General features: G+C 42.1%; 1 protein-coding gene across 1 annotated transcript in view; it reads left to right on the top strand.

Moving 5' to 3' along the window:
• Positions 1 to 1,853: 1,853 nt before the first annotated feature.
• Positions 1,854 to 20,940, top strand: part of Stk38l (serine/threonine kinase 38 like) — a 61,528-nt gene continuing 42,441 nt past the window's right edge. The window contains exons 1-3 of the mRNA XM_090318996.1: positions 1,854 to 1,973; positions 2,515 to 2,650; positions 20,128 to 20,181. The gene's annotated coding sequence lies outside the window, so the exon portion shown is untranslated. The remainder of the gene's footprint in view (positions 1,974 to 2,514; positions 2,651 to 20,127; positions 20,182 to 20,940) is intronic.

Genomic DNA, 20,940 nt, shown 5'->3' on the forward strand with positions numbered 1-20,940 from the left:
TCTTTGTGCATGCTAGGCAAACACTAGACCAAACTCCTGGCCCTAGATAATATCTTTTAAATCTTGTTGAGGTTGTCTCAGTATGTTGTTTATTATGTAGCTAGACAGACAATTTTAATACTACATTGGTTACATCCATCCCATTGATAACACTCTTACTTGGCTTTTAGCTCAAGGTTGGCACTCGGCTCTACCTCTTGAACCACACTTGTGGTTTCTTGGTGGTTCATTGGAGATAAGCATCTCATGGACGTTCCTGATCTGGCTGGCTTTGAACAGCAATCCTCACTTCTTAGCCTCACGAGTAGCTGGAATTACTAGTGGTGTTAGCTACTGATGCCTGGGTAACTATGTGTGTGCGTGCACACACGCATGCATATGTACAGGCCGGTACTGGGGCTTGTACTCAGGCTTGGGACTGACCCTTAGCTGTTTTCATCAAGGCTTGTGCTGTACTTCTTGAGCCACATCTCAATTACTTCCCTGCTGACATTCAAAATGTTGGTTAATACTAAAGGTATCAAACCTTCAGAGCTTTAGTAAGCCTAAGAGACAACTAAGATTTAACTGTCCTTTCATTTAGTAAAATGCAATTGTATAAGAGATATAATCTGTGAGTGCAAGTAACTAAAGCAAAATCAATAAATGAGTACTGGAGTACTGTGAGGGTAGATTACATCTGGATGGGCAGATTAGGAAAGCTTCCTTTATGAGTTGAAATACTTTTAAAGTGAATTTAAGCCTGTATTCCTGTGTACTCAGGAGGCTGATGTGTGAATTGCTAGAAAGAGTTTTACCTCCAGTTAACTAGCAAAAATCCAGATACGGAAATGAAGCTCAAGTAGTAGAGTACCAGCTTTGAGTGAAAGAGCTAAGCAAAACTACTGGTTGCGGGGCCGGGAGTTTAGCCTAGCCAGCCGTAGAGTGCTTTGCCTAGCATGCACGAAGACCCGGGTTCAATTCCTCAGTTCCACATACATAGGAAAAAGCCGGAAGTGGTGGTGAGGCTCAAGCAGAGCTCTAGCCTTGAGAAAATCCAAGGACAGTGCTCAGGCGCTGAGCTCAAGGCCCAGGACTGGCAGGAAAAAAAACAAAAAAAAAAAAAAACAAAAAAAACTACTGGTTGCTAGAGTCTCCCACCTGTAATTCCAGCTATTTAGGTGGCTGATAGCTGAGGATGGAAGTTCCAAGCCAGTCTGGGCAGGAAAGTCTATTATAAGGTTCTTTACCTCCAGTTAATCAACAAAGGAAAACAAAACTGAGTAGAGCTTAGGCGCAAGTGGTAGAATACTAGTCTTGAGCAAAAAGGCTTAGGGATAATGGTCCAGATCCTGAGTTCAAGCCTCAGTACTGACACAAAGAAAAAGAAAAGATAAAGAAATACCACTTAATAGGGGCCTAGTGGGCAGAGGAATTGGAATAAGTTGAGTGCATCTTTTTTTGCTTTATTTTTGTGGGTCATGGAGCTTGAACTGGGCCTGGGTGCTGTCCCTGAGCTCCTCAACTCAAGGCTACTGTCCTACCCCTAGGCCTGGGCATTGTCCCTGAGTTCTAGGCTATAGCCCTACCATTGAGCCAAGCCCCACTTTCCCTTTTCTAGAGGTTAATTGGAGATAAGCGTCTCAGGTCCTCTGGGGCCTAGGCTGGCTTTGTACCTTGATCCTCAGATCTCAGCCTCCTGAGTAGCTAGGATTATAGACGTGAGCCACCTTGCCTGGCTGGGTGTGTCTATGGCACCTGAAATGTTATTTCTGTCTTGGCCCTGTTAGGTACTTTGTTGTTATTGTTATTTTTATCTTTCTCTTTCTCTGGATCATCAACTACTGAGATTGGTATGTTTAATTAGAATTATTATTTCAGGAAGTAACAGTGGTAGTAATGTATCTGGAAAGAATTCAAGAAAAGCAAGAGGAGAAATGGGAAGACCAAGGAAGGAGCTAAATCATTTAATACATAATAAAGTTCTCACCTGGGTAAGATAGCAAAGGACATAATGCATGGGGAGGTGGGTGTAGATGTGTTTGCTGAGAACTAGGGCAGTTCCTGCACCCCATGAATTACTGGTGTGTGCACCTGATCATGTGGAATTAGGACCTGGTTCTCCCTCAGAAGATGGGTTGACAATTGCCTGCAGAGGGACTCACATAGGGGCCCGAAGTTTGGCCTGGTGGTTCAGTGCTTGCCTAGCATGCACAAAGGCCTGGGTTCAATTCTTTGGTACCGCATACATAGGAAAGCCAGAAGTAGTGCTGTGGCTCTAGAGTGCTAATCTTGGGGAAAGCCCAAGGACAGTGCTCAGGCTCTGAGGTTAAGCCCCAGGACTTGGGGGGAAAAAGACTCACCATAGTTAAAGGAATAATTCCAATTAGGCACCACTATTACAGTGATGGAGCAGTGAGAGGAATATGTGAGGAGAAGCAGCAGCTATTGGGTAAGAGACAGCTTTTCCATTAGATGATTGTGTTTCAGTTTAGACTGGGAGAGTAAGTAAGGGTGTTTTGTTTTGTTTTTTAGATCAGTAAGCTACAGGAAAACATGATCATGTAACAATAGAAGAGACCAAAGCATATTTTGAGTGAAGGAGACTGGGTCTAAGCAAAAAACCTTGATAATAGAGGATATTTTTCATTTGCAAATGTGTTTTGAGTCGGTAAGTTCCAGAAAGTCTTAGTCTCCTTAAATGATTGGTTCTTGATTTCCCTTGATTGTGTCCACATTTGATTTATATTTAACATCTTTGTTAGGTTTGAATGTTCACTGCTTTTTAATTGTTCACATCTGATTTGCTTTCTACTTTGTTAAGATTAATTCCATGCTTCTTGTGCGGTTTGGGGGCTATGAAAGCCCTGTGTTCCTTGTATTCAGGGTGGTAGGGCTTTGTGGCAGGAGTCTCTTTGCTGCCTGTTGGTGCTCTAATAAAGACTCCAAAGTCAGCCTTTAAAGTAGTGGCTCCATGTTCTCATGACTGGATCAGCAAGAGAGCCACATGCACCTACATTGCTTTTTATTTCCCAGTACTGGGGACTGAACTCAGGGCCTGGGTACTGTCCTTGGGCTTTCTCAAGGCTAAAGCTCTACCACTTGAGACACAACACCATTTCTGGCTTTTTCTGTGTATGTGGTACCAAGGAATCGAAACCAGGTCTTCATGCATGCTTGGCAAGCACTCTTACCACTAGGTCAAACTCCCTGCCCTGCATTACTTTCTTGTTGAGATGTAAGGCTGGATAGGAGAAATAAACCTTTTTATTTGCTGTAGGTTTTCTTCTTTGCTTTGGCTTTTTTTTTTTTTTTTTTGATTCTTCTTCCTTCCTCTGCTACTCACTTTTTCTTTTGGTTTCTTCCCTCTCTCCCTCCCTTCTTTCTTTTTGTGCTGGTCCTGGGCTTAAACTCAAGGCCTGGGGGTGCGGTTGCCGTGCTGCTTTGCTCAAGGCTAGTGCTCTACATTTGAGCCACAACTCTATATCCAGCGTGTGTGTGTGTGTGTGTGTGTGTGTGTGTGTGTGTGTGTGTGTGTGTGTGAGAGAGAGAGAGAGAGAGAGAGAGAGAGAGAGAGAGAGAGCGAGTGTGTGTGTGTGTGTGTGTGTGTGTGTGTGTGTGTGTGTGTGTGTGTGTGTGTGTGTGGTTTATGTGTCTCACAGAGTTTTCTGCCTGAGCTGGCTTCAAACCACAATCCTCAGATCTTAGCTCCCAAGTAGTCAGGATTACAGGTGTGAGCCACAGGCACCCAGCTAAATGCCCGTCTGTGTGTGTGTGTATGTGCATCTGTGCTAGCCTGGCGCCTGAACTCAGGGCCTGGAGCTTTGTCTTTGAGCTTCTTTGGCTCAAGGCTAGCACCCTGCCACAAGCCACAACACTACATCTGGCTTTTTCTGTGTAGTTTATTGGAGAACTTTGCTGTCTAGGCTGGCCAATACTCAATCCTCAGATCTCAGCCTCTTGACTATCTAGGGTTACAGCTGTGAGCAGCTAGTGTGGTAAATGCCTTTACTTTAATGAATGCCCAGAGATACTACGCTGGTTGTATAAAGAGAAGGCTACATAAAAGCATAGATAGTTTTACCACTTAGGAGACTGAGATCTGAGGATCCTGGTTCAGAGGCACCCAGCAGAAGAGTTGGAGAGACTCTTCAATTAACTGCAAAGTACCAGAAGTGGAGCTGTGACTCAAAATGATAGATTGCTAGCTTGGAGCAAAAATGCGAGTGAGAGTGTGAGACCCACAGTTGAAGCCACAATAGGGGCACACAAACACAAAAGTTAATGGTAAACTCCAGTTGGAATTATGCCAATAATATTTGTAGGCCAGGGGTTGGCAGCTGCTGTGTTAGCTTTATTACCATTACTGGTAATAATAAAAGTTTATGGGCTATGGGCACTTGCCATATGAAAGTGAAAGGTTAGAACAGGAGAAGGAAGCTTGGAGATGGGAAAGACTTAGAGTACAGAAATATTGTGTGGCTAAAAGAAGTCAAGTACTTCTGAGACCTGTTCCAGGTGCTACATGTTGAGACCAGTGCCATGTTAAGATTGAGCTGAATTGCCAACATCTTATTTTAAAAGTCATTGTGTACACAAGGCATGAGTGACTCACACCTGTAATCCTAGTGTGCGTATGTGTGAGTGTGAAACTTCATGTGGTAAGATGCCTTTTTTAGCCATCTAAAGATGGCTTCCAAATTTATATCTTTATGTCTTGCTCAGACTTGTCTCCTGAACCAAGATTTATTTGCTATAGAGTCTCAGCTATCATTGTCTCCTAAATATCACTGCCTTAGTGTATTCATGACTTGACTGCCCAGAGCTGAACTTACTCTCTCCCTTTCCAAAACATCTTCCTCTTGCTCCTTATTCTCCCATCTGCCTCTTCTTCTGTTCTCCTCCTTCTTCCCTCCCCCCTTCATTTTCCTCATGTTTTGGCTGGCTTTTAACTCACAATCCTTTTACCCAAGCCTCTGGAAGTATTAGTTTACTTGGTGGTCTATACAAATCTAGAATTTACCCTTAACTCCAGCTTTTATCACTGATGTGTTAATCATGGATTTAATCTTAGGTTTGATTATATACCTCGCCTACTTAAAACTTCCAGGATTCCTCATACTCTCCCAAAACTTCCCATAATTCCTTGTACCTTCCCATAGACTCACTTTTGTTTTGTGTCTATATTGGGGCTTGAACATAGGTCTGGGCACTGTCCCTTAGCTTTTTTTTTTTTTTTTTTTTGCCAGTCCTGGGCTTGAGCTCAGGGCCTGAGCACTGTCCTTGGACTTTCTCAAGGCTAGAGCTCTACCACTTGAGCCTCAGCACCACTTCTGGCTTTTTTTCTATGTATGTGGTACCAAGGAATCGAACCCGGGTCTTCATGCATGCTGGGCAAGCACTTTAACCACTAGGCCAAACTCCCGGCCCCTCCCTTAGCTTTTTTTTTGTTCAAGGGTGCTGTTCTACCATCTGAGCCATAGTGCCCTTTCTGGCTTTTTTGTTTGTTTATTTAGACTCCCATTGACTTTTCTGATCAGGCTGGCTTTAAATCCTCAGATCTCAGCCTCCTGAGTAGCTAGGGTTATAGGTAGGAACCACCACCTCCTTCTACTCAGTTTTGATTGGATTTGTATAACTCTCAGCCACATATTTTCTTTTTTGGCAACTTAAGGTTGCTTGCTAATTTTTTTTTTGGGGGGGGTCATGGGGCTTGAACTCTGGCCTTGGTGTTGTCCCTGAGCTCTTCAGCTAGAGCCACAGCCCCACTTCCCATTTTCTAGTGATTAATTGGAGACAAGAGCCTCATGGTTGTGTATTGCTCAGGCTGGCTTTGAACTGTGATCCTCAGATCTCACTCTCTTGAGTTAGCTAAGATTACAGGTATGAACCACCACACCTGGCTTGTTTGCTAATTTCTGCCACTATATTTCATTCATGTTGGTATTAATCTAGAGAGTGACTTTAATTTTCAAATTTTAGGGCACTTTCTCTTTCTATGACTACAAGGACTTGAGCTCATCTCCAACTTTAATCTGACTAATACAGTGCAAAGTATAACTCCTTTCATGCTAAGGGCATGGCACAGAGTCACTTTATGATACATCACTTTTTTCATTGTATGACTTTATCTTTCAACCTACTTATCTTTGCAGCTGAGCTAAACTGCCTTACCTTGTGTCAGACACACTACTTCCTGGAAAGCCCTTTTTCATAGTTGTCTAGTTCCTGTGCTTTTTTTTTTTTTTTTTTTTTTTTGTACAAGACCTGGGGTTTGAGCTGGGGGGGGGGACGGGAGGGGGGCCTAGGCACAGTCCCTGAACTTTTCTGCTCAAGGCTATTGTTCTGTCACTTGAACCACAGCTCCAGCTTCACTTCTGGCTTTTTTGATCATTCACTGGAGATAAAAGTCAAACAGACTTTCTTGCCTGGAGATAAGAGTCAGACTTTCTTGCCGGGCCTGCTTTAGAACCATAATCTTCAGATCTTAGCCTTTGGAACAGCTAGAATTACAAGTATAAGCAACCACTGGATGGATAAGTACTGTTCTTTTGTTTCTTATCATCTATTTTATACAGCTTATTTTTCAAATTGGTCTTACGCATCTATTTAATCTGTGGTATGTGTCTGTCCAATCCTTCCTCTCTATCAATTCTGTCGGGTATCTAATCTACCTGCCATTTATCTAAAATCTATCAATCACATATCTACCAAAAACAATTTTATCAATCTAATCTATCTTAATCTATCTACCCATCTAATCTATTTTGTATGTCTTTTTTTATGGTCTGTCTTTTATATCTTGTATGGATCTGTTATCTACTTTATCCATCATCATCTGTCTATCCATGTAGTCTGACCTATCTATCTGATCTATCTATCCATTTACCTACCTACCTACCTACCTACCAACTTACCATTCTACCCTTTTCCTATGGAGTCCAGGCCATCCTCTTTCCCTTTCACCTCTTGAGTAGTGGGGTCACAGGCCACCACAATGACTGGCATCCCTCTTTAAAGGAAGCTTCCCTTGAATTCTTACCTCCTGGCAGTAGGTACATATCCTTGACTTAACTATAGTATCTTCTGTGTCTTTCAGGATTTTTGTTGAAATTCCTAAAACACAAGCCAGCTCTGGCAGACAAATCAGCAAAGAAAACTGGAAATTGATATGTGGCCCAAGTGGTAGAATGTCAGCCTTGGGTAAGAAAACTAAGGGGGGGTGGTGGCAGAGACTGGAGTGTGGCCTTACAGTAGAGTGCTTGTCTAGTATGCACAAAGCCCTGGGTTTGATTTATCAGTACCACATAAACAGAAAAAGCCGGAAGTTGTACCGTGGCTTAAGTGGTATAGTACTAGCCTTGAGAAAACTCAAGGACAGCGCCCAGGTCCTGACTTCAGGCCCCAGGACTGGCAAAAACAAAAACAGCAACAACAAAAAACCTGGGGAAACACCCAGGGCTTAAATTCAATCCCCAGTACTGGCACAAAAAGCCAGAATGAACGAAAACCCCCTATAACTTGGTTTGCCTGTCAGAGGCTCAGGCAAGATTAGCTTTTCTTCTCTCTGTACATCTTGTAATTTGTGGTCTATAACTGTGTTTTATAATCCCATTTCAAGCATGGTTAACAGATTTCCAAATTCCATAGTAAATTGTTCACAAGTGTCCTACTACTTCCCATTTAGATAACGAATATCCTCCCAGTAGTCACAGTTCTGTACAAATGTTATTGTTTGAGGCCTTAGAGAAGGATTGTCAAAGCATATACTAGATGTATTAATTTCAGCCGTGGGAAAAATCTCCTGGCTACCCCAATAGCTGAAAGCCCCAGTAGCTGCTTTCTGCTGTGGCTCTGTCCCAGCTCCCTCTTGCCTTCCACTCAAATCTATGATGACTACAAGGGTCATGTTTCAATATTTGTAAAATACCAGCTTCTCTTTGATCACCAATATTCTGGGCACAAGTTTATAGTATATATTTGTGCTAACACCCTTCCATTTTGTTGTATGCATCCTATCATTTAATCAGCTATCCTCAGTATTGTCATTTTCTTTCCAGAGTAGGCTTACTTGCTTTCACGGGTCAGCGGTGGTGGAATTTTTTCAACCTTTCTTCCAAGCTAGTATTTGATCAATAAACTCAAGTTACATATTGATAAGCAAAAAGGCCTCCATCTACCATTTTAACTATCACTTGGAACAGGTTAACTTACTAAGTCTCCCAAACTTCTTGCCTGTAAAATACTATTCCAGTCAGATCTCAAAGGACCTAGGGACACACATTGTTGCTAATAACTTTCTTTTCACTCCCTCCCGTCCTCCCTCCTTCCTTTCCTTCCTTCCTTCCTTCCTTCCTTCCTTCCTTCCTTCCTTCCTTCCTTCCTTCCTTCCTTCCTTCCTTCCTTCCCTCTTTTTTTTCTTTGACAGAAGGGATTGAAACAAATCATTTACAAAGTAAAGTAATGCTTGCTTCATAAAGGTATTAATCTTAAATTGATAGGACAGGGATGATGATGGTATGTTAGGCAGTAGTATCTGTTCCCACTGTTGTTTTAAAAGCCTTGCAGATATTAACAGTAACATGATATGCGCTGCCTGCCTGCTTTTCTTTCTTTCTTTCTTTCTTTCTTTCTTTCTTTCTTTCTTCCTTCCTTCCTTCCTTCCTTCCTTCCTTCTTTTCCTTTCTTTGTCTCTTTCTTTCCTTCTTTCTTTCTCCTTCCTTCCCTTCCTCCCTTCCCTCCCTCCCTCCCTCTTTCTTTCTCTCCCTCTTTCTCTCTCTCTCTCTCTCTCTCTCTCTCTCTTTCTCTCTCTCTTTCTCTCTCTCTCTTTCTCTCTCTCTCTTTCTCTCTTTCTCTCTCTTTCTTTCTTTCTTTCTTTCTTTCTTTCTTTCTTTCTTTCTTTCTTTCTTTCTTTCTCTTTCCTGTTTTACTCAAGGATAGCACTCTACCACTTTTAGCCACAGCTCTACTTCTGGTTTTCTGGTGGTTAATTGGAGATAAGAATCTCTTGGACTTTCCTGCCCCACAACTGGCTTTCAACCTCAGTCCTCTTATCTCAGCCTCCTGAGTAGCTAGGATTACAGGTGGGACCCACCAGTACCTGGCTCTATTGCATGTATTTGACTCACAGAAGCAACCAATGAATTTTTTTTTTCTATTAGCAGAAGCAATTTTTTTTTTTGCATGTATGTGCTTCCTTCCTTCCCTACACCTTCCCCTTTTCTCTCTCTTCCCTTCTTTCCTTCCCTTCTATTCCCAGGGGGTGGAGGTGGGGGGGAAAAACACAAATACCCCGGTTCAAGTTACTGTCATTTTATTTCGCATATTATAACTTCAGTGATGTAACCTATTTCCCCACATATATTGATATTATTATTATTACTATTATTATTACATCATGGAGCTTGAATTCTGGGACTGGCTGCTATCCTGGAGCTCTTCATCTCAAGGCTAGCGCTCTACCACTTGAGCCACAGTGCTGCTTCCAGTTTTCTGCTGATTAATTGGAGATAAGAGTCCCAGACTTTCTTACCTAGGGTGGCATCGAACCTTGATCCTCAGAGCTCAGCCTCCTGGATTAGATTGGATTAGCTAGGATTACAGGTGTGAGCCATTGTCCCTGGCTTTGCCCACAGTTTTGCATGAAATTCTAAGTATTAGATAGATAGGACCGAGGAGAGCCACTGAGTATATTAGGATGGTGACTCAGCAAGGGTGTGCATATTAGTGGAAAACTTTAAACCTTTGCTCTGAGCCTTAAATATTATGCTTTTCCTCTTTTGCTTTCCCTCAAGAAAGGACCAGGAAAATAGCTCTTTTCCTTCTTTTGTATGGCCAAATAAAGGATTACAAACTAATTGGCTGTATTGAAAGCATGAAATGGACTGAATTTCCTTATTTGTCTTGGAAGGAAATTAAAACTTGTGTGTGGTATGATTGGATCTGTGCTTTGTGATGCTGGGTTCAATGTCCATGTATTTCAGGTTGCATCCCTAGTGCTCATGAAATGGAAGTCACCTAGGAAAATTAGGCAGTTTTACTACTTCTTTTTTTTTGGTCTGTCCTGAGACTTGATCTCTGAGCCTGAGCCTGGGCATTGCCCCTGAGCTCTTCAGCTCAAGGCTATGACCTACCTCTGGAGCCACAGTGCCATGTCTGGGTTTTTAGTGGCTAATTGGAGATAAGAATCTCAAGGTCTTTGTGCCTGGCTTTGAACAATGATGCTCAGATCTCAGCCTCTTTAGTAGCTTAGGATTACAGGCAAGAGCCACCGCACCCGGCAGGCAATTATACTTCTGTGGAAGGGTTTGCCATTAGCCCACATGTAGCTTTTTGTTTTGTTTTGTATGTTTATACTGGGTCTGTCTTTCTTTCTGTCTTTCTTTCTTTCTTTCTTTCTTTTTTTTTTTTTTTTGCCAGTCCTGGGGCTTGAACTCAGGGCCTGAGCATTGTCCTTGGGCTTTTTCCTCAAAACTAGCACTCTGCCACTTGAGCCACAGCACCACTTCTGGCCTTTTCTATGTATGTGGTACTGAAGAATCAAACCCAGGTCTTCATGTATGCTAGGCAAGCACTCTACCACTAGGCCAGACTCCTAGCTCCATACTGGGTCTTGAACTCATGGCTTGGGTACCCTCAACCTGGAGCTCTGCCACTTGAGCCACATCTTTACTTCAAGCTTTTTGCTTTAATTGGGGATAAGAATCTACAGATTTTCTTGCCTGGGATGGCTTTGAACTAGAATCCTCAAATGTTGAGGATTCAAATCTTGAGAAACCATTAATTGTAGTGATTCTTTTCTGTATAGGTGGAGAGCAGTAAATTGCTCTCCAACCTTTTCTGAAGTCTTTGATATATAATGAAATGTGAATGTGATATATATATGTGGACTGAAGAAATACATAAAGAAGTCTTGGGCAAACATTCAAAAATAAACTTGTAGATTTAAAACCTGGATGATTCTTGTAATTCTAGCTACTTGGGAAGCTGAGATCTCAAATCATGGTTCAAAGCTAGCCAGTTAACCAGCAAAAAAAAAGTCAGAAGTAGATCCTTGGCTTACATGATTGAACACTAGCTTTGAGCACAAAAGCTAAGGGAGAGCATGAGTTCACGTCCAATACTGCATGAAAAACAACAAAAGAAAAAAAATATAAGCAAAATAACAGAACAGAAGGAACCTTAGAGGGTTTAATAGTGTTAACTTACTGATTTTAGTGAGATTGCGTAAAAACCAACTCAAAAGCAAGTTTTCTGTTTTCAAAGAAAATCCTTGAAGAAAGAAGAGCTGCGTACCTTGCCTGAGTGATGATTTCTGAAATAACATGGGTAAAGGAGTCAAGGGATCTCTTTGCTTTGCATCTTCTCATGCTTTTACAATTAAATGAGTAGGCCAGGTATAGCAACTCACATGTGTAGTCCCAGGTACCAGGGCCATCATGACCAGCCTAGGTAAAGAAAAAAAATTTAAATGAAAAAAAGGGATGTTTGAGGCATAAGTTCAAACCCTAGTACCATTAAAAAAAAAAAGCTGCCAGGCACGATGGCTCATACCTGTAATCCTAGCTACTCTGGAGGCTGAGACCTGAGGATCTCAGTTCAAAGCCAGCCTAGGCACTAAAGTCTGTGAGACTCATCACCAATTAACCACTAGGAAACTGGAAATGGCCCTGTGGCTTAAGGGATAGGCAGGTAGTCTTGAGCTGAAAAGCTCAGGGACAGCGCCCAGGCTGAGAGTTCAAGCCCCATGACTGACCAAAAAAAAAAAAAAAAAAAAAGCTGTGAGCTTGGCCTAGTGGTTGAGTGCTTGTCTAGCATACACAAAAACCCAGCTTCACTTCCTCCATAACACATACAGAAAAGGCCAGAAGTGGTATTGTGGCTTAAGTGATAGATCTCTAGCCTCAAGAACGCCCAAGGACAGGGCTCAGGCCTGCCAGTTCCAGGACTGGCAAAAAATAAAAATAAAATAGCAGGGCATGGTGTCTCACATCTGTAACTCTAGCTACTCAGGAAGCTAAGATCTGAGGATCACTGTTCAAAGTCAGCCTGGGCACTAAAGTCCATGAGACTCTTATTGCCAATTAGCCACCAGAAAACCAGAAGTGGCGCTGTGGCTGAAGGGGTAGGGCAGTAGCCTTGAGCTGAAGAGCTCAGAGACAATGCCCAGGCCTAGAGTTCAAGTCCCATGACTACAGCAACAACAAAAAAGCCATCCATATTTGAACATTGAACGATGTATATAGGTATCCAGAATACCATGGCTCCCATAAATTTTTATGTGTCAATTAATTGGGTTTATTATAAAGAATCATACAACTGCGGTTTGCATATAATTTTTTGTTGTTGTTACAGTGGCTTGTGCTCTGGGCCTGGGCATTGACTCTTGACTTTTTTTTTTTTTTTTTTCTTTCTTTCTTTCTAATACTCTACCACCTGAGCCACATTTTACTTCTGGCTTCTTCCTAGTTAGAGGTAAGTATGTCAGATTTTTCTGCCTGGGCTGCTTTGGAGTCAGTATCCTCAGATCTCATCTTCTAGCTAGGGGTAAGCCATCAGCATCCAACATAATAAGAGATAATATATAAATAATAATAGTCATTTGAGCCACAGCACCACTAATGCATAATTTAGCCCCCCCCCCTTTTTTTTGAGTGTGGGGCTTGAACTCAGGGTCTGGGTGCTATACTTGAACTTCTTTGCTCAAAGCTAGTGCTTTACCACTTAAATCACAGCTCCACTTTTAGTTTTCTGGTGGTTAATTGGAGATGATTCTCACAGACTTTCCTGCCTGGGTTGGCTTTGAATCCTGATCCTCAGATCTCAGTCTCCTGACTAGCTAGAGTTATAGGCTTGGGCCAAAGGCGATGGACATAATTTAAAATAATTTAAACTTAAAAACTGGGGCACGTTTCTGTCCCAGTTCTCCTGGAATAATATTCCTAGTTAAGTTTAGGTTTTCTTCCAGGAAAGGAGATACCATGCCCATCCTATTTATTCAACTAAAAAAAAACCTTTTCCCTGTTTTTGTGTGTGTTTGTTTTTTAGCGTAAACAATCCTAATATTGGTAAAAAGTTCTGAGTCAGTCATTGTTGGAATTACTTCACAAAAAACAGATGAGCTCACATACTAGATCTTCTGAGTGGCACAATAAGTTTCCATGATGCCAGGAAACTTGGGTGGCATTTTTGTGGATGCCAAGTCTCATGGAGTAGAAACTTTTCTGGGTTTGTTTCAGGTGATCAAGATCTGGTTCTGGTATGAATTAGCCAGAGAGCCAAAGAACATTAGGGACTGGTTTGCTCTGACGTTAATATAGTGGTAGCTGCCATTTGTGGGAATGATCTGAATAGCTATTGCCTGAATTCTAAGAACTGCTTGTTTACTGGGTCACCATTTGTGCTGGGAGACCCTTTTTGTAAAAAGCAAGCTGAGCCAGATGCAGTGGCTTATGCATGTAATCCTAGGTATTCAGAAAGCTGAGCTTTGAGCATAATTCCAAACCAGCTCAGGCAGAAAAATCCGTGAGACTCTTATCTCTGTCTGTCTAGCCAAAAGCTGGAAGTGGAAGTATAGTTCTAATGGTAGAGCCTCAATTTTGAGGGAAAAAAACAAACAACAGAACTTTAGGCTCTATTTTTAAGCTCCAGTACCAGCACACACATGCACAGGCAAAAAGGCAAGTTGAGATCACTCTTTAATCCCACTTCCCTGAAGCCAGGGGGATTATTGGTTTACCTTGTTTCTGCTGGTGGTTTCCATCTATGGCTATCCTGAAAGCCCTCACTTCCCCATCTTCATGCCTCAGCCTCCCTCTAGGTTTATAGTTGTGCTCCTCCATACACCACTCTCTAATAAGTTATTTACTTATTTACTACTTACTTATTTTGTTCTGGTGCTGAGGCTTAAACTCAGCACCTCACTTTGTTGCTTGGCTTACTCTCTCAAGGTTAGAGTTCTACCATTTGAGCCACCGTAGTACTTCCTCTAGTAGATTTTTTTTATTGCCAGTCCTGGGGCTTGAACTCAGGGCCTGAGCACTGTCCTTGGGCTTTTTCCTCAAGGCTAGCACTCTGCCACTTCTGGCTTTTTTCTATGTATGTGGTACCCAGGAATCGAACCCAGGTCTTTGTGCTAGGCAAGCACTCTATCACTAGGCCAAATTCCTGGCCCCAGATTTTTATTTCATTTCCTGTCATCAGTAACAGGGTTTGTCAGGATACAACTCCTTCCTTCCTTCCTTCCTTCCTTCCTTCCTTCCTTCTTTCTTTCTTTCTTTCTTTCTTTCTCTCTTTCTCTCTTTCTCTCTTTCTCTCTTTCTCTCTTTCTCTCTTTCTGTACAGAAAATTAGGTTAGATGTCAGAGAACTGTCTAATACTAAAATGGCCAAAGGGACAAGAAGGAGTCCTTTGTCACAACCAGAACACTATGCCAGTGGAACGTTCCCTTTTTAGCTTACTGAGGCCTTTTTCAGGGTTCCTGGGAAACTTATCAAGATGCAACTCAGAATCTCTGCCAGTAAATTTCAGATACCATCTATTGGTCCTGGTGATGTAAGAAAGCATTTATGATCTCCCCTTTCTTTTTGACAGTTTTAGGATTTGAACTTAAGAGCCTTGCTAGGCAAGCACTTTACCCACTTGAGACATGTATGTTTTGCTTCAGGCTATTTTTCAAGAAAGGGTTTCATATTTTTCCCCTTAGGTTGAGCCTGGACCAGCCTCCTACCTACAGCCTTCCTTTAGATAGGACTACAGGCTTGCACCACCATTTACAGTTCCTTTGTGAAATGGGGTCTTGCTAACTTTTGCCTGGGCAAAAGTGACCTTCCTGATCTCTGCCACTTAAGGAACTGGAACTGAAAGATACTTTTTTCTTTCCTATTTTGAAATAAATAAATGAGGACAGCATAGCAGAGAATATTACTCATTTTTAAAATGCAGATGAATTATACAGATTCTTTTTTTTTGGTCTGTTGTGGACCCTGTACTCTGGGCCTGGGCATTGTTTCTGAGCTCTTCAGCTCAAGGCTACCATCCCACTCCTTGAGCCACAGTGTCACCTCCAGTTTTCTTGTGGTTAATTGGAGGAGGAGGTAAGAGGCTCACGGGCTTTAGTGTCTGGGCTGGCTTTGAACCACTGTCCTCAGATCTCAGCCTACTGAGTAGCTAGGATTACAGGCTGGAGCCACCAAGCCCGGCTGAATTGTACAAATTCTTTTTTTTTTTCTTTTTTGGTCATGAGGCTTGAACTCTGGGCCTGGGTACTGTCCCTGAGTGTTTCAGCTCAAGGCTACTGCCCTACCCCTTGAGCCCAAAGTAAAAATGGTGGAGAGCAAGGCTTAAGACCTTGAGTTCACACTTCATTAACTACCTCACTCAAAAAAAAAAGGAGGGAGGTGGGAGTTTGGCCTAGTGGTAGAATGCTTGCTGAGCATGCACAAGGACCGGGGTTGGAGTCTTCGGTACCACATACATAGAAAGAGCTGGAGGTGGTGCTGTGGCTCAGGTGGTAGAGTGCTAACCTTGAGAAAGCCTAAGGACAGTATTCAGGCCCTGAGTTCAAGCCCCAGGACAGAGAGAGAGAGAGAAAAAGAGGGGGGGAGGGAGGGAGGGGGAGAGAGAGAGAGAGAGAGAGAGAGAGAGAGAGAGAGAGAGAGAGAGAGAGAGAGAGAGAGAGAGACAGAGACAGAGAGAGAGACAGAGAGAGAAATGGATGAAGTGGATTTATTTATATTAACATCAAAGTATGTCTGCAAGATTATAAGGGAAACAAGTGAAAGAGACCTTACAGACCTGCTTCTTGTCAAAATTTTTTGTTTTTTTTTTTGTGGATCATGGGGCTTGAACTTGGCCTAAGTATTGTCTCTGAGCTCCACAGCTCAAGGCGAGCACCCTGCTTCTTGTAATACCTAGTTTAAACTGCTGAGTGAGACACTGAAGTTCTATTGCCTGGCTTAGATTCTGGCTTATTCTGCCTGGTTGATATGTTTTAGGTACTCAGAAAAGTGACTGAGACCCAATCAACTGTTAATTATTGCTATGTTCTTCTGAAACTCTAATGCACTTGAACTCACACACACTTTCATTATTAACTGTCTGTGCAATTTGCTTTTCCTTTATAATCTTGCAGATATACTATCTCCAGGTAACCAGCAAAAAACCAGAAGTAGAGGTATGACTTAAGTGATAGATAACCAGCCTCGAGCAAAAGAGCTAACAAAACGTGAGGCCCCACGTTTAAGTCCCAGTACTGGAACACACACACGCAATGGGGACATTGTTCAAATGATAAAGCAGCAAGTTATTGTTGCAGTCCCCAATACCACAGACATTTTTTTTTTAATTTAAGTTTTGTGATGGATGATCTTACAGCTGTGCCAAATGAAAGATGCTTCTTAGATCTCTAGTGGAACCTAGAAAAAGGCTGAACAGAGTTGAGCTCATGGGCTGATTTATGGCAGGGTTTGCCTGACCACTTACTTGAATTACAGGATATCCTTGATAATAGCCAACTATACAATTTAGTTTTTATTCCATTTTAGGCTTCTCTTTTTTCATCTTATATTTGTTTTCCAGATAATCCAGAATTAGATACTAAAGATCACAAGACAACAAAAATGGTATGGTCTTGTTTAACGAATAGGTGATACAAAGGTCATTCATTAGCATTTAGTGTTCTTTCATTTTTCTTTTTGGTTTTGTAGGATTTTGTTTTGGGGTGTCTTTTTTTTTTTTTTTTCCTATGGGTCATGAGGCTTGAATTCTGGGCCTGGGCACTGTCCCTGAGCTCTTTAGCTCAAGGCTACCAACCTACCCCTGAGCATGGGTGGTGTCTCTGAGCTCTTCAGCTTAAGGCTATGGCCCTACCCTTGAGCCACAGCCCCACTTCCCACTTTCTATGGTTTATTGGAGAGAAGAGTCTCAACATTTTTTAGTGCCTAGGCTGGCTTTGAACCATGATCCTCAATCTCAGCCTCCTGAGTAGCTAGGATTACGGGTGTGAGCCACTGCACCTGACGGGGTGTCTTAATGTAGTAGCTGTGTTCCAGATTTTCTCATGGTTGCTGAAGTCAAATAGTCTGTGTGGTTAATAGTGAAATATCAGTGTGATGAATCACATAGGCATGTCTGTTTTTAGTTGGGGGTTTTCTGTAGTTACTTGTGATGAGTTACTTGGGTGAGTTTTAAGTGACTTAAAAGCTAAAAGGCAAAAAAAAAAAAAAAAAAGCTAAAAGGCTCTCATAATTCCAAGGCCTTACACTTAAGTAAGCGTGATCACATCAGGTTCTAATTTTAGTCTTACTTAATTTCTTTTCCCCCAAAGCATTACTGTTTCTAGTTCTAAATATATTCGTCTGATGCCTTTTAAGGAGTAGTTTGCATGCTTGGTGCTGATGTCTCATTGCCGTAATCCTGAGTGTTGGGGAGGCTGAGATCTGAGGAACCTAGTTTGAATCCAGGCAGATAAAAATTAAGACTCCTTCAATTAAGCGCCAAAAAGCTTGAAGTGGAGATGTGGCTCAAGTGGTAAAATACCAGCCTTGATTGAAAAAGACAAACAAGAGTGTGAGTCCCTTAGTTCAAGTCTCAGTACTGGTACATACCAAAGAAGGAGCAATTTTATTTTATTTTTATTTTTTGTGGTTCATGGGGCTTGAACTCAACCTGGGCACTGTCCCTGAGCTCTTCAGCTCAAGGGAACCACCCTACCCTTGAGCCAACCCCCACTTACACTTTTCTAGAGATAAGAGTCTCAGATCCTTTTTTGCCTGGGCTGACTGTGAACCATGATTCTCAGATCTCAGCCTCCCAAGTAGCTAGAGTTACATATGTGAGCCACTGCGCCTGGTTCAAGCAATTTTTACTTGAATAGCAAACAAAATATCATAATAAACTAAGGTTAAGAAATATTAAGGATCTGAGACTATGGCTTAGTGGTAGACTGCATGAATTCCTGGGTTCGATTCCTCATTACCACATAAACAGAAAGCAGAAAGCCATACGTGGAGCTGTGGCTCAAGTGATAGAGTGCTAGCCTTGAGCAAAATAACCTCAGGACAGTGCCCAGGCTCTGAGTTCCAGATGAGAAAGAGAGGGGAGGGGGAGGGAGAGGAAATATGAATATTGAAAGAGACAGAAAATATTGAGTCTGTCTATCTATCTATCTATCTATCTATCTATCTATCTATCTATCTATCTATCTATCGAGAGTGAGAGAGAAAGAGAAAATATTAAGGAAGCCAGGTGCCAGTGGCCCATGCCGATAATCCTAGCTACTCAGGAGGCTGAAATCTGAGAATTGTAGTTCAAAGCCAGCCAAGGTGGCTGAAACTCTTATCTCTAACCATCAGAAAACCAGAAACAGAGCTGTGGCTCAAAGTGGTAGTTAGTCTTTTTTTTTCTTTGTGCCAGTCCTGAGGCTTGAACTCAGGGCCTGAGCACTGTCCTTGGGTTTTCTCAAGGCTAGAGCTCTACCACTTGAGCACCACTTCCAGCTTTTTCTATGTATGTGTTACTGCGGAATTGAACCCAGGACTTAGTGTATGCTAGGCAAGCACTCTACCACTAGGCCAAACTCCCAGCCCCCATGAGTTAGTCTTGAATGAAAGAGCTCAGGGACAGTGTCCAGGCCCTGAGTTCAAGCCCCATGACTGACCAAAAAGAAAAAAAAAGAAAAGAAAAATATTAAGAAATAGGTGCAATTGAGAATTGCACAAAAATTTCTCCCAAAGCTATTCAGTGTTATAGATTTGAATGTTTCAAATAGATGGGAAATTAGAATAGGACTGTATTTGAAATGTATGTTTTAAATTGTATATTTAAACTCCTCTCTTAATCTTGGTGTATTTTCAAGTTTTAGTGTGTATGCAAATATCTGTCCGACCCTGTTCATTCCTTTTAGAAGTTTTTGTTTTCATTTTTGTCAGTTATGGGGCTTGAACTTAGGGCCTAGGCTCTCTCTGTCCCTGATTGTTTTTGCTCAAGGCTAGCACTCTACCACTTGGACCCACAACTCCACTTACAGTTTTCTGGTGGTTAATTGGGGGTAAGAGTCAGCAGATTTCCTTGCGAGGGCTGATTTGAACCATGGCTGTCAGGTCTTGGCCTCCTAAGTAGCTAGGATTATAGGTGTGTACCACCTGGTGCCAGTTAGAAGTTTATTTTTAAGAAATTGAAAAGCAGCCTGGCACGGTGGATCACACCTATAATCCTAGCTACTCAGAAGGCTGAGATCTGAGGATCCTTGTTTGAAGGCAGAAAAGTTTGTGAGACTCTTATCTTGAATTAACCAAGTAGAAGTGTGGCTCAAGTGGTAGAGCAACAACTTTGAGTAAAAAATGTCAAACAAAGCTGGATGCTGTAGTTCATACCTATAATCCTAGCTACTTAGGAGGCTGAGATCTTGAGGCCTGTGGTTCAAAGCCAGTCTGGGCAGGAAAGTCCCTGAGACTCTTGTTTCCAATGAACCACCAGAAAACCAGAAGTGGTGCTGTGGCTCAAAGTGTTAGAGAACTAGCCTTGAACAAGAACAGCTCAGAGATGGCTCCCAGGCCCAGAGTTCAAGCCCTAGGACCAAACAACAACAAAAAAGCCAAACAAGATTGAGAGGCCCTAGGCCCAAGCCTCAGTACTAGAGAGACAGAGGAAAAAAATGATAGAAGGAAAGGGTGGGAAGAAAGGGAGGAGAGAGGGATGGACAGAGGGAAGGAAGAAAAGAAGAAGACGATGAAATGAAATGTGAGTGTTCAAAGATGACTGAGCTTTTTATAGTTAGCACTGGGTGATTCATCTGTCCAGTCTGCTTCCAAAGCTAGCTCCTCCTTTTCCTTTCCTAAGATGTCACACCACCTCTCACCACTCGCCTCCTTTCCTTGCCTAATCCATTCATTGGCTGGGTTCTCTGCTCACACTAAACTCCTGCAACACAAAAATCTGCATTTTTGGCTGGACTAATATTTTGAATAAGACATTTTCTTCCTTAAGACAGGCCAAGGCTTTTCTTTGTTTGTGTTTTGTTTCATTTCATGGAACTAGGGATTGAACCCAGGGCTTTTGAGCTTGTTAGAAAAATATCTCTTGACCCATGGACTCAGTCCCTTGGTTCATATTTTGGTTTTGAGATAGGATCTTTAATTTTTCTTCCAGGCTTGCCTTGAACTTGGAATCCTGTCTTCACTTTCCTAGTAGCTGGGATTACAGGTATGTACTAGCTCTTAAATTAAGTCTCAAAAATGATTGAGGTGTGTTTACACTGCGTTCTTTTTCATTCCTTTATTTCTAGTGCTAGTATTAAGAGCTCGAATTTAAGGTGTGGGTGTTGATGTTTAGTTTAGTTTTGTTTTGTGGATCAGGGGACTTGAATTCAGAGCCTGGGCACTGTCCCTGAGTTTATTTGCTCAAGACTAGCTATCACTTTGAGCCACAGCATCATTTCCAGTTTTCTGGTGGTAAATTGGAGATAAGAGTCTCACAGGCTTTGCTGCCCCAGCTAGTTTCAAACCTCAATCATCAGATCTCAGCCTGTTGAGTAGCTAGAGTAACAGACATGAACCACCAGCACCTGGCTCGAGGCTGTCACTTGAATCATAGCCCCACTTTTGCCTTTTTGCTGGTTAATTGGAGATCAGAGTCACAGACCTTCTACCGCATCTTACTTTGAACCGAAATCCTTAGATATCAGCCTCCATCATAGTAGTATTATATCTCTGAGCCATGGTGCCTGGCCCATTGCCCTACTTTTGGACTTTGATATGGGCTGTTTGATCACCAATAGAAAAGCCCTCGAAAAAGGTACCAGTTTGAGCCCTTGAGTTACATGAAAGTCTCTGATACAGTTTGAATTGATTTTGTACAGGATGAGAGACAGAGTATTAGTTTTAATCTTCTACATGGGAATATCTCATTTTCCCATGTTGAAGAGGCTGATATTTCTACAATACACCTTTTTGGATGTTTTCT

Source organism: Megascapheus bottae, chromosome 2, assembly GCF_031878675.1.
Source record: "Megascapheus bottae isolate mThoBot1 chromosome 2, mThoBot2.hap1, whole genome shotgun sequence".
Lineage (NCBI taxonomy): Eukaryota > Metazoa > Chordata > Mammalia > Rodentia > Geomyidae > Megascapheus > Megascapheus bottae.